Genomic DNA, 17,664 nt, shown 5'->3' with positions numbered 1-17,664 from the left:
TGCGAAAAGGCTGCAGTATGATGCGCAAAACCCTGTGAGCACATGGTGTGTATAATAATAATTTCCTAGACGTGATGGTTTCTAATTTGTACTTTGTAATTTGTAATTTGTACCCTCTGGCAGCCACACTATATAACCCTCTGGCATACACCAATCTTTACCGGCAACCCATATATAACACCAGTTATACCATTTGCTAGTAACCATGACACCACATGCCGGTAAACACAATTACACGCTGGCTCCTACTGCGGTGCCAGTAACCACCAAACTTTACCAACATGGTGTAGTGCCGGGAAGATCTAACCTACCTGACCACTGCAGGTCTGGGTAACCAACCAACCATGCAAGCAACCAACCAACCAAACCTCGCCCCGTGCAGTTAGCCTCTTGCTATAATGTTTACATTAAGAGATGGGTTGTGAGCCCACTGCGTAATTGCGGTGTTGTCCCGAAGCAGCCTCAAACAATGGCAGCGGAGAGCTCAAAACCCCTAGAATATACTTGTTTATTTATAAATAAATACTGATTAACCAAAATGAGTGAAACTGAGTATTTCAACAACCTGTACTCACAGAATTTTACGCCACAAATAAATTGAAACAATTTATTCCCCAACATTCTGATAGCACACTAGTACTAGCCACTTGATCGATACAAATTGCAATGTTTACAAATGATTATGCCCGCAGGGTGTCCAGATAGAACTCCAGCCCCACTGGAGACAAGTGCATCCCATCCGGGAGGAAAAAACCGGGGTGTTTGCATCAATGTCCACAATGATACTTGTGCTACGGCTTGCCCACTGCACACACACTCGACCAAACCTGTTTACCCGGCGACGTTTTGACGTTATAATTTTCGTGGGGAGGGAAGAGCGCCAATTTATCCGGTATATGATGTCCAGCCAGATTATTGCTGTGTCTGCGAAAGCTGTCCTTAAATATTTAATTTCTCTCTTTATATTATTCCGTACCTTTGCACATGAGTCGATGCACAAATCATTTCCGCCCAGGTGTAATACCAATACCTTTGGCGGTGTGGAAAGTAACACATTTGATTCTATTGACCTCCGTAATGTTGACCATGTCAGGCCGCCAATTCCCCACCATGCGATGCTTGTGGGCAGCCGCAGGTTCTCCATCCCCCGTTATTTGGCTCTTGCTCCTGCCCGCCGAGGAATACTACCCCCAAGAACCCATACCTCTGTCAATAGCAAATAACATTGTGGGTGTACACAAAGCAAAGGTCAATTGTTTATTCATATTAGTATACGTTATTTATAAGGTCTCATAGTGCAACTTCTTAAAACTTTATAAGCATGTATTTTCGAATACCAGTTTCTTACGTGTCAATTATATTACTTTAAATCATAATGTTGTAGCCCAATTTAGCGAATATAGGTTTATTACTTTATTACAGTCTTGTCAGCATATATACAATCACAACATACAATAAAGCATAAGCATACTACTAAAAGCTGCCACTCGGAAGTATCGAGTTATAAGAGACTAGAGTATTAAATCAACATAAGAATCGTCATTCACTTATAATGAAATGAAAGGGAGCTTATCCCTGCATTCAAATAACAGAAACGGTAACGTGAACTTCAGAGTTACCTCTCTGCGTTTTATACCGGTTTTGACAGCTCGCTATGGGCACGGCTGTCTGGGATGGATCACTAGTGACGTCACAACTGTTAGCTGCTGTGCCCTAAATACTCTTAAGAGTAATGGTCTAATGTACTTTTTGTATGTGTCTGATGTCCATCTCCCAAGTTTCGCGATGACTTCGGGAGGATATCCTTTCCTTGACAGATCCGTTGCGCGTCCAATTCTGAAGCTATGAGTGTGAAATAAAGCGTTGCCGAATTCAGTGCGGCCGAGGCATTTTGCTAGTACCGCGTTAACCTGCTGTCTGGTAACTGGCATACCCCCCTTATGACAAAATGCTGCAGGACCTACCGGTGACATAGCCAGATAGTCGCGCATTCTCTGGAGAGGACATATTGATTCCTCTGATTTTGGAATTTTGAGTGTGACCGCCGCGTTGTGTTGAAGAGTTTTTGACTTGGCGATTCGGATTGAGATGTATGACTGGTCTTACGACAATGCAACGTCGGACATTCTGATTTGGTTATACATTTCTGATCGTTAAGGTGATACCAACTCGCTTATACGAAATAGCCCAAAATAGGCGAGGGAAAATATCGCAGCAAATAGAGTTGCCTCATACGAGTTATAGCATACTTTTGGCAATTGCTGTATAACTTTGAAGAGGATTTCGGATGTGATCGGGCGTCTTCTGTCCTTGTTTATACCCATTGATCGCGAATAACCTTCTATAACCTTACTTAGCCTATATTCTTCGGAAAACGATTTGTGGCCTTGTACTTGTTGGCAATAGTGAATTCCTGCCAAGTAAGTTTTGACCGTTCGGGTCGCTAAGCCTTTCTCAAAACAATATGCTATGAACCATAAGATAACATGTTCAGGTACTGGTTGCATTTGGGATATATGGTAAAGATCGCAAAATGCGTTAAAGGCATAAACACCGGTTTCGTACGCTGCGCTAGTGTTTTATGATATCGACTTCATCATTGAAGAGATTGCCTTGTCTTGAAGATATTCCAGTGGTACTCGGGTACCCTCTGTGGTTCTTCGTCTGCTTCCGGTGCCAAGTTTCTGAATTTTGCCATCTGAAATCGAGATAGTGCGTCACATATTGTATGTTTTGTACCATGAACGTGGGATGCTCGGATTGAAATATTATATACCAAACATTGGGGTGTAAGGGGGCGCAACAGCGTCATAACTTTGTCCGATTTCATAGACCATGAGTTTAGTACACCTACAACAGCGGCATTGTCGCAGTTGAACTGAATCTTTTTGTTTTGTAACATATATTGCAATTGAAACCAATATCGGGAACAGCTCTAAGATCGTTATGTCGTTGGTATGTCCGCCTGTGTGCCAGTCTACTTGCCACCTAGCTGCGCACCAGTGCGCACCAGTGCGACTCAAAAGAAATACCTAAACCGAGCTCCACCCCCGCCGCGCTATCGGTGAAAATATTGACATTCTCATTAGACAGCCAATACTGATCGTGGAACATTGATATCCCGTTGTAATTTGAAAAAAACTGCAACCACATGCGCAGGTCCAGCTTAATATCTCGACTTATTCTAATTAGATGAAAAGGTTTGGTTAAACCGCATGTCGCATTAATGAGCCGACGACAGAACGGTCTACCTGCTGGTATAGCCCGACAACAAAAGTTAAGGGAACCTATGAGAGACTGTATATCGCGCAACCTTGCTTTTGTTTTTGACAGAATTTGGCTGATCTTTTCCGTCAATTCATGTATCTTTGTCATTGGTATGCGGACTTGCGCTATCTAACTCTGACCCTAAGAATGTTAGAACCATCTTTGGACCTTTTCAACTGTTTTCAACTGACAATGGGACACCTAGTTCGACCATAACATTGGAAAAGCCTGACATCAAATCAACGCACAGTGAGCGAGACTTATCACCGCCAAAAAATCATCAAGATAGTGAGTAAGCAGTCCCAATTTCACTTGGGAAACGACACAGTGTTAAAAAAAGTACTAAAACGTTCAGAGTAGCACAACTAATTGATGCACCGAAAGGTAATATTTTCATCAAAATAGTACGATCCGTTAAATTGGAACCCTAATACCTGAAAATCTTCAGGCTTGATTGATATGATCTTGAAATCATTTTTGATCTCCATATATATATATATATATATATATATATATATATATATATATATATATATATATAAGGTTTTACATTAGAAATTATTTGTGTATTATACCTTTTTATTATTTAATAGTTTTCACACATCTTTTGCGTAAACAATGTTATTCATTTTTTTATTTGGTTCAAAACCAGTTGATCATTTCTATGAATGTAAAGCAAGTTAATGTGTTGTTCTCTACTCCATACAAATACAAAATAACTACAGCACAGTGCGAATAACAAAATCGTTGTCAATAACCATAAATCAAACAATTTTAAAGGACTATATTTACCAACAGGAATAACAAAAATCATGTTTTTGATTTTATTTTCACTTTTGAAAATAACATTTATCTCATTAACTTTAATTACACTGTTCCATCGTCAAACGTTAACCAAACAAACCTATTACTGTGATCATTTTGAATAACTGTTTAAGGAGCTCTATATTATGAACATAAATAAAGCGTTACATGACCTGCACATGAACAATTAGACATTTTAAGATTGAATACAACATCAACATTATATAGGGGACGCTCATTTGCGTACACTTTCTGAATGGTTGCGTTGAAATGTCTTAATCATTCTAGGCATATGCCAATCGTACCATGTTATATATTTATGGTAGTTACAAATGCTGGTTAAAGTGGTCTGATAATGTCAGTAAAATCACAAGAACGGTAATTGCTTAATAATTATGTCAAAGTTATCCCCATACCTAGTTTTCACACGTCATTTTGTCCTTTTTAAAAGGCTAAGGCGTGTTCCCCTCGGGCCGTATGTACCAAAATGTTATGTTGGTGTTCACAACTCAATTGTAACTCAGACCCATACTTTGAGCAAAATTGGAGTGCCAAAGGAAATTTACTGCCTTAAATTTAAGGGTTACATGTGGAATTGTAATATCTGCATTTTAGCTGTGCTCTGTTAAAAGGGGGTTTAATGCATGTGTGTAAAGTGTTGTCCCAGATTAGCCTGTGCAGTCTGTAAAGGCTAATCGGGGACGACACTGTCCGCCTAAACTGGATTTTTGCTAAGAAGAGACTTTCTGTAAACGAAAAATATCATAAAAGCAAAAGTGTTGTCCTTGCAAAAGTTACCCTGGGAAAACACTTTATGCATATGCATTAAACCCACTTTTCTCAGAACAGAAATTGTTCCTTAGGCCCATATAGCAGATCTGAGTGCAGAAAGTAAATCAGTAATGCCTGCTTAATTTCAAGGATCAAACATAAAGCTGTTATATCTGCTAAAAGTTGTATGTTACTTGTTCTCTAATGTCTGGGATGCAAACAAAACAAAAATCATGGCTAATTTGTCTTTCCAGCTTTAAAGATGGTTTAAAGCTCGTTTGCATAGACTCAAATCACAAATTATTTACATGATGAATTCAAGTTTTGTCCGGATTTTCTGTTTAATCATAAACAGTAGAATAGCTGTTGCATGAACAGGGTTTATTTTTAGTAACAAGTTGCAACCGTTGCGTTGACATAAACATTTGGCTGTGCGTTTCTGATTACATATTAAATTATGCTCATTTAAGAATTTATAAAATGTATAAAAGAAAATACAGTTGTGAGTTATACATTTAATAACAATTTGATAAAACGAAATGAATGTTATTGAAATAGTATGCATCTTATGCACATTATCCACAAGGATAACACCCGGTTGCCATCATAAGTCTCTTAGGTATCTTAGAACCAATAAGTGTGGTAAGTATAACGAAGCCAATAAACTGCCACATAAACCCATAAAATTATTGACTGATAGTGACACAGGATTATTCACACATAACTGCTTCAAAATCGTTTGGCTAAAATGTTGGCTATATACATTTTTGAGCCAGAGGGAGAACTGCATAAACCACTAAACCTGTTCATCAAAACTTCAAACAGTTTTATCTATCAACATCTTTCTAAATAATTAGTTTTTGTATCTGTTGCATGCATGTATGTACACTGAGCCTTGCAGGACCCTTTGTTTATTTAAATGAGTCCTATTGTCCAGCAATATTTCCTAAAATTTACACTTCTCCAATGTTTTTTAATTATAGCAGCAATCAGCATTTGAGGTATACAGTTTCAGGAAACATAGATTCCTACAATAATTTCTCTCCTAGTACCAAATAGTACTATTTTCTTTCTGGCAGATTCTCCCCAAAAATGTCTAATAAAAGCTGTTCTTTGAAATTCAAGGTCTTATTGTGGGATTCTTGTGCAGTTTTTAACATTTTGTTCCAGGTTATAATATAATACACAATTTGAGTTCTTTTCAAGAAAAGAGCAGTTTCCTTATAAAAATTTAAAGGCATGTGTAAAACTTGCAGTGTATACTGTATAACAATCTGATAAAAATACTTCATGTTATCAATGTACACAATAAATTCAACTTTCTTAAGCGTAATTACATATGATTTTTGCCCATGTACAATGAGGGCTTAAATGTTTAAGCGCATTTTCCCTAAATTAAAAAATTGATCAGTTTGTACAACACATTGGTTATGTTAATTCTAAAATTCATGGAAAAGGTTTTAAATCATACTTATTTTTTGCCAATGTAATGAATAATAATAAATGAGCAACTAGAAAAATACATTGTCATAATATAAGACAACACCAGCTGATGCTTAGATCAGCTATTTGACCCGGGCTTCCTATAGGTGAATTGAAAAATTAATATAAAGTTTTATGAACATCATTTGATATTACTAAATTAATATAATTCAAACAGCTACACATGCAAATTTAGATATTTCTAAGGCATTAACTTCACAACTGATTTGAAGTGGCTAAATATCAAACTTTACCTTGCTGTTTATAATGCCATTAATATATTCATGGAGTTTGATAAAGATGACTAAGTAAATACATACGATAGCTGTGAGGGTACATGGTTAAGAAAAGTACACAAATGTTAAACTGATTTGTATTCCTACCTGTTCCAAAGAAGAATTTGGTCTAGACAACTGCAATTGCTCATATTTTCTACTCTCTAACCTTTCATTACAAAATCCAGTTTTTGACCTAACCATAGTGCAACTTGAACATTGCCTACATATGCCCATTTTTTCAAGTTTGACTCAATGTAATGCATAGACAAACTAGTCCATGGTCTCTGAATTTAATCAACACATTCTACAAATTTGCTACTCTCTGACCAAGAGCCTAATTTTCTACAATCTGACACTTTAGGATCTTGTTTCCTTAAGGCTCCAAAATTTATTCACCCTGACCTAGGCCTTGTTCTTGAAGCAGATTTGAAACATCGTGGCCTATCAACATTATTGCATACATTTTCATAACCTTCTAGTACACAAGTTACCAAGCTATCATCAAATAAACCATTCGGAGACTTGTGCTTGATGCCAACAGATCTACGATTATCCTTAGCAGAATAACATCGTCCAGTGGCAGAGAAAAAACGATTCTGTCAACATGAGGCCATATTACAGGCAGAACCAGTAAACACTGACTGTCGCCTTTCTTTTGCAAGGATTAGTTTCTGAGTTGATCGTAATTCACCTGATTTGGACGCACTTTATTCCTCTGATGTGCTGTCTTTGGTCTTCGTTATTTAAAACATAAAACCCCAAAATTTGTCAATCCATATTACATGCATTTTCATTGTGCGTGCCGTTCTTTTCCTTTTTCAATGGTCACTATATTTTCTTGATTCTGAAGAATAATTATTTAGCTATTCGAACAATCTAATTGTACCTATATTATGGTAGATGAACCAAGCTTTACAGAAAGCCTCAAATATATTTCCAAATCCGTTGCATTCCAATCCATATCAACTATTTCTTAACAATGCACACTGTTGAACAATGAGTTATGATGTGAACTATTTTCTTTCAAAGTATTTTTCCTACAATTTAAAGAAAATAAATCACATTTTGTTCCCAACACTTAAAATTAGCTTGATGTCATTAAACTTGCGAGTAAAAAGCAATACATTTCTAATTTTAATGCAGACACTTCCCAAACAAGTTTTGTTCCTAATTAAATCATTTTATAACAAACCAACATAATCCAATTAAACCTATAAAGTCCATCAATATTTATAATGTAAAAGATCACTGCATTCCCTCAGATATTAGCAAGCAGTCATTATATGAAATAAATCTCTATTTTAGTTTTCTTTAATTATTACATTCAACTGAATTTTTTTTCACAAATATAATGGTATCTAATCCCACGTTTTGTGAGCTTTTCGTCTAGTTCAATAAGTATTACCATATTATTACAATAAGAGAAGTACGAGTATTGATGTGCCATATTCTACCTGATGTATTAGACTCAGAAAAATCATTGTTCTAAAAAACACTCATTATTTTGTCATACATGAACATCACGGCAACCAAGATTAAAACGTTAGGAACCTATAAACGTCACGTAGTAATCCACATAGCAAATATATAATAGTGTATGCTAAGTCCTAAAACATTTCAAATTTAGTTTCATTCGGTGTATGATCGAATATGTATTTCTTTCATTGATACAAAAAATTATATCTTACCATTCTTGCAATTAAATGGAATAGTCAATAGAGCAAACAAATATGCGCTGTAGAATGTTCCTACCTCATGACTTCCGCAAATGGTGATCTTGTCACATGTGTGTGGGGATACGGCATCATCACAAGCTAGACATAACTTGCTATTTGTATCGCGGAAAATGAAAATTAGTGTTTCCACTAACACCCCACCGACACAAATTGTTGGTGCCGATTATTAACATTTCTTTTGTTATATGCCATAATACTTAGTTAAAATCGCAAAATAAACGTTTTCATATAAATAAAGATAAGTCGCGCAGCGAGTTTGCATGATTCTGTGATCGAACACTCTTTTTATATTGGGAAATAGCTTTATAAAAAGATTGACCAACCTCTAATAGTATACGATTGTTTAGAGATTTGAGAGGAAACAATCAACTTTTTGACATAATAAGTATACGAATATATATATTTTTAAGACATCATCTGCTGGGCGGTTGATTTAATAGTAACATTTAGTTTTATTTATAGAACATACTGCAAAATTTAGCTTTTTTAGCGACGTTAATTCCAATTGGAAAATATAAATGTGATATAGATCGCATGAAATCACTTGATACAACTTTCGCAGATGATGAATTTCGTTGCGGGAAAAAGTATTGATACAGTCACACTCGTTTTGCCAATCGAAAATACGACAAAAACAGGTAAATAGTGTAAATCAATATAACTGGACTGACCCGGTTGGTCATAAATATAGATTTAAAGTGGTTACCCTTTTTTATAACTGGTGACCTAGTGTTCGGTTGCGTTTTACCCAAGTTCGTAAAGATGTTATTAGAATAAAACTTGTGACTTTATTTTATAAGACTTTGGTAATAAATTTGGCCACGACGGCTATAAACATGCTTTCCTAAGATATGACTAGTTCAAGAACTTTCGTTTCCCTGATTTAAACTCTGATTAAGTTCCCTCAGGATTGAGTAATAAATGTGGATTTAAGACTGTTTCAAAGGCTACGATTTGACACGGTGACATATATTCGGGAAGCAGGTCACCAAGAATCAAATCCTGACGAGATTATGTCAATATAAATATTCATACATAAGTTGCAAAAAGAGTGGGTCATAAATGTGACATCTATAGCGATAACGATTTTTTTCCCTAAGATTAGGCCTGGTGACCTTTTTAGACGCACATGACCCAGGTTTCAATTTGGCCCATTTATTGTAAAAATTTATATTTCTACCAATGTTCATCAATGTTTAGTAAATGTGTCGCCTCTAGAGTGATAACAATGTGTTTCTTATATAAAGACGCACGATGCCCCGATTAAAACTCTGCAAACTGCAAACGCTAAAACGCTTGATTATACATGTTTAAAAAAATCTTAATGGTTACGTTATATAGAAAACAAGGTGTAGCATGGGTTGAAACAAACAACATCACAAAGAAAATTTTATTTTAAGGTTTGTATCGCGCCAAGAATGTTCAAAGAATACTTACTTATCTAAAGGAATGCATATATTTTTGTAACTGTATACTTACAAATGGTAAAGGTAAAAAAGCGTGAGTGATTTATTTGTTAATGAAACTCTATAGTTTAAACTCAACACTAACCTGTGGCGCAAGTGAAATGCGAGTAGATAATTCTTTTCAAGTCCACAAACATCCGTAATATAAACTCTCTAGCAGCCTGTGAATCCTTCTTTGGACCTTAACAAAACTGACAACGTCATTTATCTAAAGAAGCAACATCATAATTCACAGCATCCGTCATATAATCATCATGGTAATATTCAATTGCAACAATAACCATGTCATAATCAAGACCATGTGTACATGCATAATAAGACAATCTTTAATACTAAATGTTTTAAACAAATCTTAGGGGGGGGATTATGACAGGAAACTTTATTGAATAATCGGGCAAAATGTTTTAATAATTGACAATCAAACAATTCCAGTGACTGTCACTTTCTTAAAAATAATCTTAATTTTCTGTCAAATTTTCGAACATAATAAGACGGTTGAAGGAAACAATTTACCGTTCATTCAATTTCAACCCAACGTACCAAAAAATATTGAGAAATAAGCATCCATCAAATGAATATTTTAGTATTAAAATCAGTAGAATAAGTATTGATTATCCTAATATAACATCGAATGATGGTAAATAGATTACTTATCGTGAATGCCAAAGCTCAAGCAACCACACATTACGAGTGAAGTTTTACAGAAATTGAAAATATTAACTTAACTTCAACTCTTAGAAAGTAACCAACAACGCTTAACATCAAATGCATTTGCCCCCAACTTATCATGCATTGTCAAATCCTTGACACATCAACATCCTTATTCTTGGATATAATAGACCAAACTTACCGTCAAAGTCCGGGAAATAATCGACTAAGTTGGAATGCATAATCTTTTCCTCTAGAAGGTCCGTCTTGTTGAGGAACAATATGACTGAAGAGTTTTGAAACCATTGGTAGGTGATGATAGTGCGGAACAACGCCTTTGATTCCTCTATCCGGTTCTGAAAAGAGGAGGAGAACATTAGTTCCTTGTTAAAAATATCTATGTTAGCACAATTGTTTGGGACACGCTTATGTATATTTAAACTTTTTGGAAAAATACCTGTTCATTTTAATGAAATTGTATTGATTTGAAAGGCCTAGTTAAAAGAACGTATGGCCTTTGTATTGAGTCATCATATCTTTAACAACTGTTTATATGAATGTTCAAGGAATTCAATCCCTGAATCCGTTTCACTGCGTCATACAGCCAATTTTGGTTAATTCACTGTGAGCATAGTGGGTTGAGATGTAATGCAACTTATTTAATCGACGGAGGTGGGGGCTTTAAACACAAATAAAAATGAAATAAGTACTCACCTCCTTGTCTGACTCCACTAACACCTGATCATATTCGCTTAACGCTACTAAGAACATAATGGACGTAACGTTCTCAAGACAGTGTATCCACTTGCGCCGTTCTGACCTCTGGCCGCCAACATCTACCATTTTAGAAATAGAAAAGGCCGTTGTCAGTATAGTGTGTATGTTTATAGTACACCGTGTTAAATCCAGAGGTCCGAAGGGGCGTGACGCTTTTCTTCGAACGCGATCGCCTAAAGGCGCGCGGTCCTTCATCTAAGACCGGGTTCCTGCTGTCAATCGCCATTATGGCCAATGGCGACAATATCGCAAAAATGTGACAAAATTTTTAAAATATAATTTGTGTGTTGGATTTTTTATTTTAAAATAACAAAAACATCTTTATTGAGCAGCCAATGTATTGCCGTCGATAATCGGAGACGAATGAGACAGTGAAAACATGCCCCAAGAATATTTCTTGCATATCTTTATAAACCTTGTTGTGAAGAGAGCAGTTGTGTAACTGAAAGTTTATCTCTGACGTCACAACATCAGAGTTCTGCTTGGTTATGCACACACATTCAACCGAACTCTTACTGAACACAATTAAGTTTTTAATCATCTTAGTGTTATTTAAATAATAAGGTTCTAGTTGGGCTTACGCATTTATTTTACTATTCAAGTCGAAGGTATAGTATATAAATATTACATGTCTGACAGGGTGACAGTACATTTGTCAGCTTCGCCTCGGTTGACAGTATTTTTCCGAAAGTTGACAAATTTACTGTCACCCTGTCAGACATGTAATATTTAATTTATTATACCGAAAAAACTATTCAAACATGAACAATCTGCGCTGCGTGTAACTTACTGGATCTTGATAAGACATATATTTTTGACAATTTATGTCAGATTGACAGATTTGGTCGTCTCTTTACAATGGAAATGCAAAACTGCGCACTGCGCATGCGCGAATGGGACAGTATAATGTTTTACCAATCCGCACGTGATTGCAAAGGTAGCGGGCGACATTATTGTTTTCGCGGGCGACAGTTTTGTTTGGACAGTTCATTTTTTCCCGCTGGGTTTGATAGTATTTCTATGTCACGATGACCTATGGGAGTTTAGCCTTGAGAATAAAAGTGAGGTGACTGGCTTACCTAAAAATTACACTATCCAAGTCGAAAGGATATTATGTGATCCCAGTGGTCGGGGACCGTACTCGAAGGATATCCTGCAGCGTTGGCAGATAGTCAGGTTGAGTGATCCTATCAACATCATCAAAGTAGCTAAAACAAAAAAACGCATGGAGAGTTATGCCATAGTGTATATACGGCCATGTCATGTTTTTTTTCTCCAAAAACAGATAACACGTTTTTTAAATATATACTAGTACAAAAACATCATTAACATTGATGAGTTTTATGCAGCTCCAAAATCAGCTGTAACATTACAGTTGTAATCAGCAATAAGCCTAAATTATCGTGCTATTAAAGTAACACATGAAATAATCACTAGCTCAACTCTATTTATAATTGAAATTATTTTATCTTTTTTTTCACAAGCTCATAGCAGCCTGGCTAGTGTTTGGTGGCGAGACTGAAAAATGTTCCGTTTGTTCAGTCAAAAACTCATTCTGCCATAGTGTCATCTTGGCAAATCACAACTGTTTATTTTTGCAGATGGACTCTTGTGGTATAGACACACGTGTTCGTTCTGCATCCAATACTAGTAGACGTGTAAGTAAGCAAACAATGCATTGGATACCTTTATCGTAATAAATTTCATATATTAAAACAATTTTCGTGACATTTTGTATGCTATATGCTTTAGCTGGATATTTTCTGCATACCGGCAGAACATTTCTTCAAACTCATGAAAACTGAGCTTTCCCGAGAAATGTCATTTCCCCAGCAGCTTCAATGCTTAGAAAGTATCACTTAATTATATTTTAACGCTCTATTTTTCCCATTCTTATTGAATTCCTCCGATCTTCATAAAAGAACATTCAACTTTGTATTTTATTTATTGCTTTAAATTGCCTCATACATATTCTATACTTTCACATAAGTGTTTGATTAAGATCAAAAACAATTTAAGCATACAAATCATATACATACACATTTAAATAAACTTTAAAATTATTAACCAGAATCTTTGTATTGGAAGGAATATATATTTGATTGTACCACTAAACGCAAATGGGGAAATCGTTAACCACAGACGTAATGAGGCTCAAATATTAATCGGCAATAACAGTTCGTCCTAAAATATATAATGGCTTAAAAGTATCCAATAAGTAAAATCACTTTAAAACATTGTACACTTTAAGTCGTCAAATGTATTCAAGACTACATTGCCTCAAAATGCAATAAAACATTGAATTTGAAAGAAGGGTGTTTAGTCCGTCTCCAAGTGATTCGTGTGGATCGCAATTATTAGCTTTTGTGATAAATTGGCCAAAGTGGTGACACCATTCCAAACCAATGACTAAAACATGTCTTGAAAACCCTTCACGAAGACCAATAAATAGAACGGTAAAGCCTGCAAAACATAAATATTAAGTGTCAAAAACAGAGTACGACCTAATGTAACTGTTTAAACAATTGGAATTGAGATCTTTAAAGTTCAGATATTGATATTTCTTTTTCAGATGAATAGTCATGCGCTTTTATGTGTATTTACATAATTCTAAACATTTAGTCAGTGTACTGTTTGATTGATTTTGGCATAATATTTGAGGATGTTTGGTATTTATGTTGTTTGTCGAATGATGGTTTTTATTCATTATAATATAATATATTATATAAACAAAGATAATTATGAAAAAATAAGTAACTTCTTGTACTTTATATAACTATTCCATGTAACATGTAATAATAGTGTCATACAGTGTATTCAATGATTGCTACAAATAACATGGGGGATTAAGTGACAAAATGGTTTTGTTATAGTCGCGACATAATTGTTGTCTCCAGTAAACCTCTGCACCTCTCTAGTCTTAATAAAAACCGTGCATTTTTGAATGGTCTGGGACACTTGACATTGTGAAAAATGTCGTCATTATGAGTTATTTTGGGAAATAAGTGCTGTGTGTGCTAACAATTACATTCAACATGAAAATACAATTGTAATTGATATAAGATTTACTATAGTTCAACTTATTAAATGTTGCATTTAAAAAATAATTAATTGTGCTATCTTTATGAAAACCCTACATTGCTAATCTAAGGCTGTAATTGGGGTACAACTAATTCTTTTTTAGTTTCGGAATGGAGCCGAATGCCCGAAATTGGGAATGAGGGCGAATGTCGACTACACATTCGACAAAAAAAACACAATATCACTACCCTGAGATCTTGTTTATCTATATCTTCAGTTGATTTAATGAAGAGATTATATTTCGTCAATACTCAATTTTTCAAATAGAAATGTTTTGACAGAAACAGATTTAATGAGTTCTATTTTCTTTGTATAACTCTTTCTTAAAGAAGTTGCAGACATACTATTTAGCAGAGTCTGTCAGCTGATATTCTCTCCGCCTGTCGTAGCACTCCTGTATGCCGCTATCTGCCAACAACGCCTTGATGGCGTCCACATACTGGTGCTCAAAGGTCGACACTGTCTCGTGTTCGTGATCGATCTGGCGAACGAGGCTAGCATTGCTCTGCAAAAAAAGACAAATCATTAATAAGCAGTAGAAGCCGGCGTCCCAGCTTAGACAGAGCCAGTAAATCCCCTCACGGTTCAAAAAAATTTGTCAGAAGACTGGCCTCAATGGCAAGATAAAGAGTCGGTATATACTTTAATTACTTGTTTTCGGTTGGCACGTAAATTAGTAGTATGGGTAAGTGAAAAGACCAAATTAATTTAGGATTGACATGAAGGCTTTTAGCAGTATAATTTAAACATGGTAATGATTTGAAGTGACATTTTTCAGTGGATATCTGAATTCTGTAACATTCCCACTCACGTGAAAAAGCACTAGCTGATAGCGTATGTTCTCCCACCCCATTATCCTCAATTTTAGACTTGAAAACCCAGCAGCGAAACCATATTTAGGAAATATTTCCGATTTTACATGTAATAAATGTGTGAAAAGGGTGCTCAAGTTAACAGAATAAAATATAGATTATTTTGTTACCAATACAAAAACATACAAACTTCATTATTCTGGCCTTTATAGTTGATTTTCAGCGTGTCCATTGCACGAATGATTGCATTCATGGCCATGAAGATGTTCTGATACACGATTTTGATAAAGCACCGTTTATCGTCCACTGAGTAGCCTGCACCATGGATTATCCGCATCTGCTTGATGAACGTGCTCTCGCCAGTGCCTGAAAGAAATTTGATTTCTCGTGTGATAGTCGGTAACATATCGAAATTGTTAAATCGGGTTCAATCTGTACAATTTGACTACTATTATTGCTCGGTTTTACATAGCGCAGCCTTCTTAAATAGTATTGACCAGGATAGGAAAATTCGAGAGGGAAAACCAGGGGTGGGATATTTGTCCCAAACCTAGTATGAATGTTTTTTGTCCTTATATATCACTTTATTTTCAGATTTGTCTAACTGACATACATTTATTGTGTGGAGTATGAATTCTAAATGGTAACAGTTCACATAAAACCATTTAACTGCATAATGAAACACAATTAAGCAGGATCAATCGTTCAATAGTTGGCAACATTTGTAGTAAGATGTTTTTATTTATTGTGTTTAACAACATAAAGCCAGAAACTTATTACACTCGTTATATTGAATGCATTAGCAACATATATGAATATGTGTGGAACCATTATTGCGCATTAGAATACAGTACCAACATGTATTTAAGCGTCAGATACGACATTTATTAATACTCAAGATGGTCGCCTATACAGAAATTGCAATATAAAAAGCACATCGTCAAGTATACAAACGGAACTGGTTGCCAGAACTACGTACCCAACAACAACAACTTGAGTTCTCTTCTGGCATCTCGTTTGTCTTTTCTCAACTGCCGCTCTATTTTTTTATGTATTCGTTTAAGCTCTTGCTGTTCTGCGCTGAGAAGGCACTCCATCTTGTTAAATGATACAACGACGCTTTCACACACAATTTCGCTAAAAGAACAAACTTGGCTGAAGCCAACTTTTTAGGCTCCGTCCACGAGTAAGATGCAAACAAACGCCCCTTGATGGCTACCTAGGAAGACAAAATTAAGTTGACCAGTAAGAAGAAGTAGTAGTAGTAGTAGAAGTAGTAGTAGTAGTAGTAGTGGTGGTGGTGGTGGTGGTGGCGGTAGTGGTGATGGTGGTGGAGGTAGTGGTTGTGCTGGTGGTGGTTGTAGTAGTAGTAGAAGAAGAATTAGTAGAAGTAAAAAGAAGCAGAATCAGCAGCAGTAGCAGTAGCAGCAGCAGCAGCAGTAGTAGTAGTAGTAGTAGTAGTAGTAGTAGTAGTAGTAATAGTAGTAGTAGTAGTAGTAGTAGTAGTAGTAGTAGTAGTAGTAGTAGTAGTAGTAGTAGTAGTAGTAGTAGTAGTAGTAGTAGTAGTAGTAGTAGTAGTAGAATAGTAGTAAGTAGTAGTAGTAGTAGTAGTAGTAGTAGTAGTAGTAGTAGTAGTAGTAGTAGTAGTAGTAGTAGTAGTAGTAGTAGTAGTAGTAGTAGTAGTAGTAGTAGTAGTAGTAGCAGTAGTAGTAGTAGAAGAAGAAGTACTAGCAGTGACAGTAGTATCTTGACAATATAAAGGCCATGTTTGAATCTACATCAATTGTTGAAAAAGACTACATCACTTTGTCAAGTCCTCAGCGATTGATGTCCATTATCTAAGGTGAGCGCTTAGACTAACTATCTATTGATACATTCAACGCATTATCTTCTTTTATGGCAGTTCATTGATGATTCAGTTGCATGGTTTGTTAAAACGCAAAAACGCGTTTAGGTATTTATTGAATTTAAATAATAAATAGCACCGGGAATAAGAAGTATCGACTCTTTATATAAATCGTTTTTAACGAAAATCAAAAGTTTATCTAATATGGATGTATCACTTCAATAATCATACCCTTTGTAAGAGCAGAAAATATTTCAGAATTTGTATTTTTAAAACAAAATCAGGATATCAAATACTTTTTAATATCGATAATATATCGATATTAGTTATTTATTTGAGTTTTCTGAGTTATAAGTACTATAATGCATGAAGAAAACTCCATTTAAATATATATATTATTCACTTACCTGGTTATTGATAAGTTTCACTACAAACCTGAATTGATAAGTTTCACTACAAAACCTGAACACGTGTTGTGTGCTTGAGCAAATCCTTTCCGATGTTAAAACTTGATTGAAAGCGCGCCGTTTATATAGTTGAGAGTTGAATCCCGATACAGGCAATAGGCGAGTGATTCGTACGATTTACCTGGGAAGCACAATGTATTCTTAGGAACAGCCTTCATTTCGAGGAAGTGTTATGATTCTGGAACATATCTTAGCGTGATCTTACGTAAGATTCGTAGAATTTTGTTGT

The 17,664-nt window shown here is 35.5% G+C and overlaps 1 protein-coding gene and 1 pseudogene across 1 annotated transcript in view; one reads left to right on the top strand and one right to left on the bottom strand.

Annotated features, from left to right (window-relative positions):
• LOC127869767 (A disintegrin and metalloproteinase with thrombospondin motifs adt-1-like) overlaps positions 1 to 17,664 on the top strand; it is a 214,104-nt gene that overhangs the window by 158,596 nt on the left and 37,844 nt on the right. The window lies entirely within an intron of this gene.
• LOC127867280 (guanine nucleotide-binding protein G(q) subunit alpha-like) lies at positions 1,692 to 16,242 on the bottom strand (annotated as a pseudogene).

The sequence above is a fragment of the Dreissena polymorpha genome, chromosome 2 (assembly GCF_020536995.1).
Source record: "Dreissena polymorpha isolate Duluth1 chromosome 2, UMN_Dpol_1.0, whole genome shotgun sequence".
NCBI lineage: Eukaryota > Metazoa > Mollusca > Bivalvia > Myida > Dreissenidae > Dreissena > Dreissena polymorpha.
Note: the sequence above shows the minus strand (reverse complement) of the source record. Positions and strands in the feature narration are given on the sequence as shown.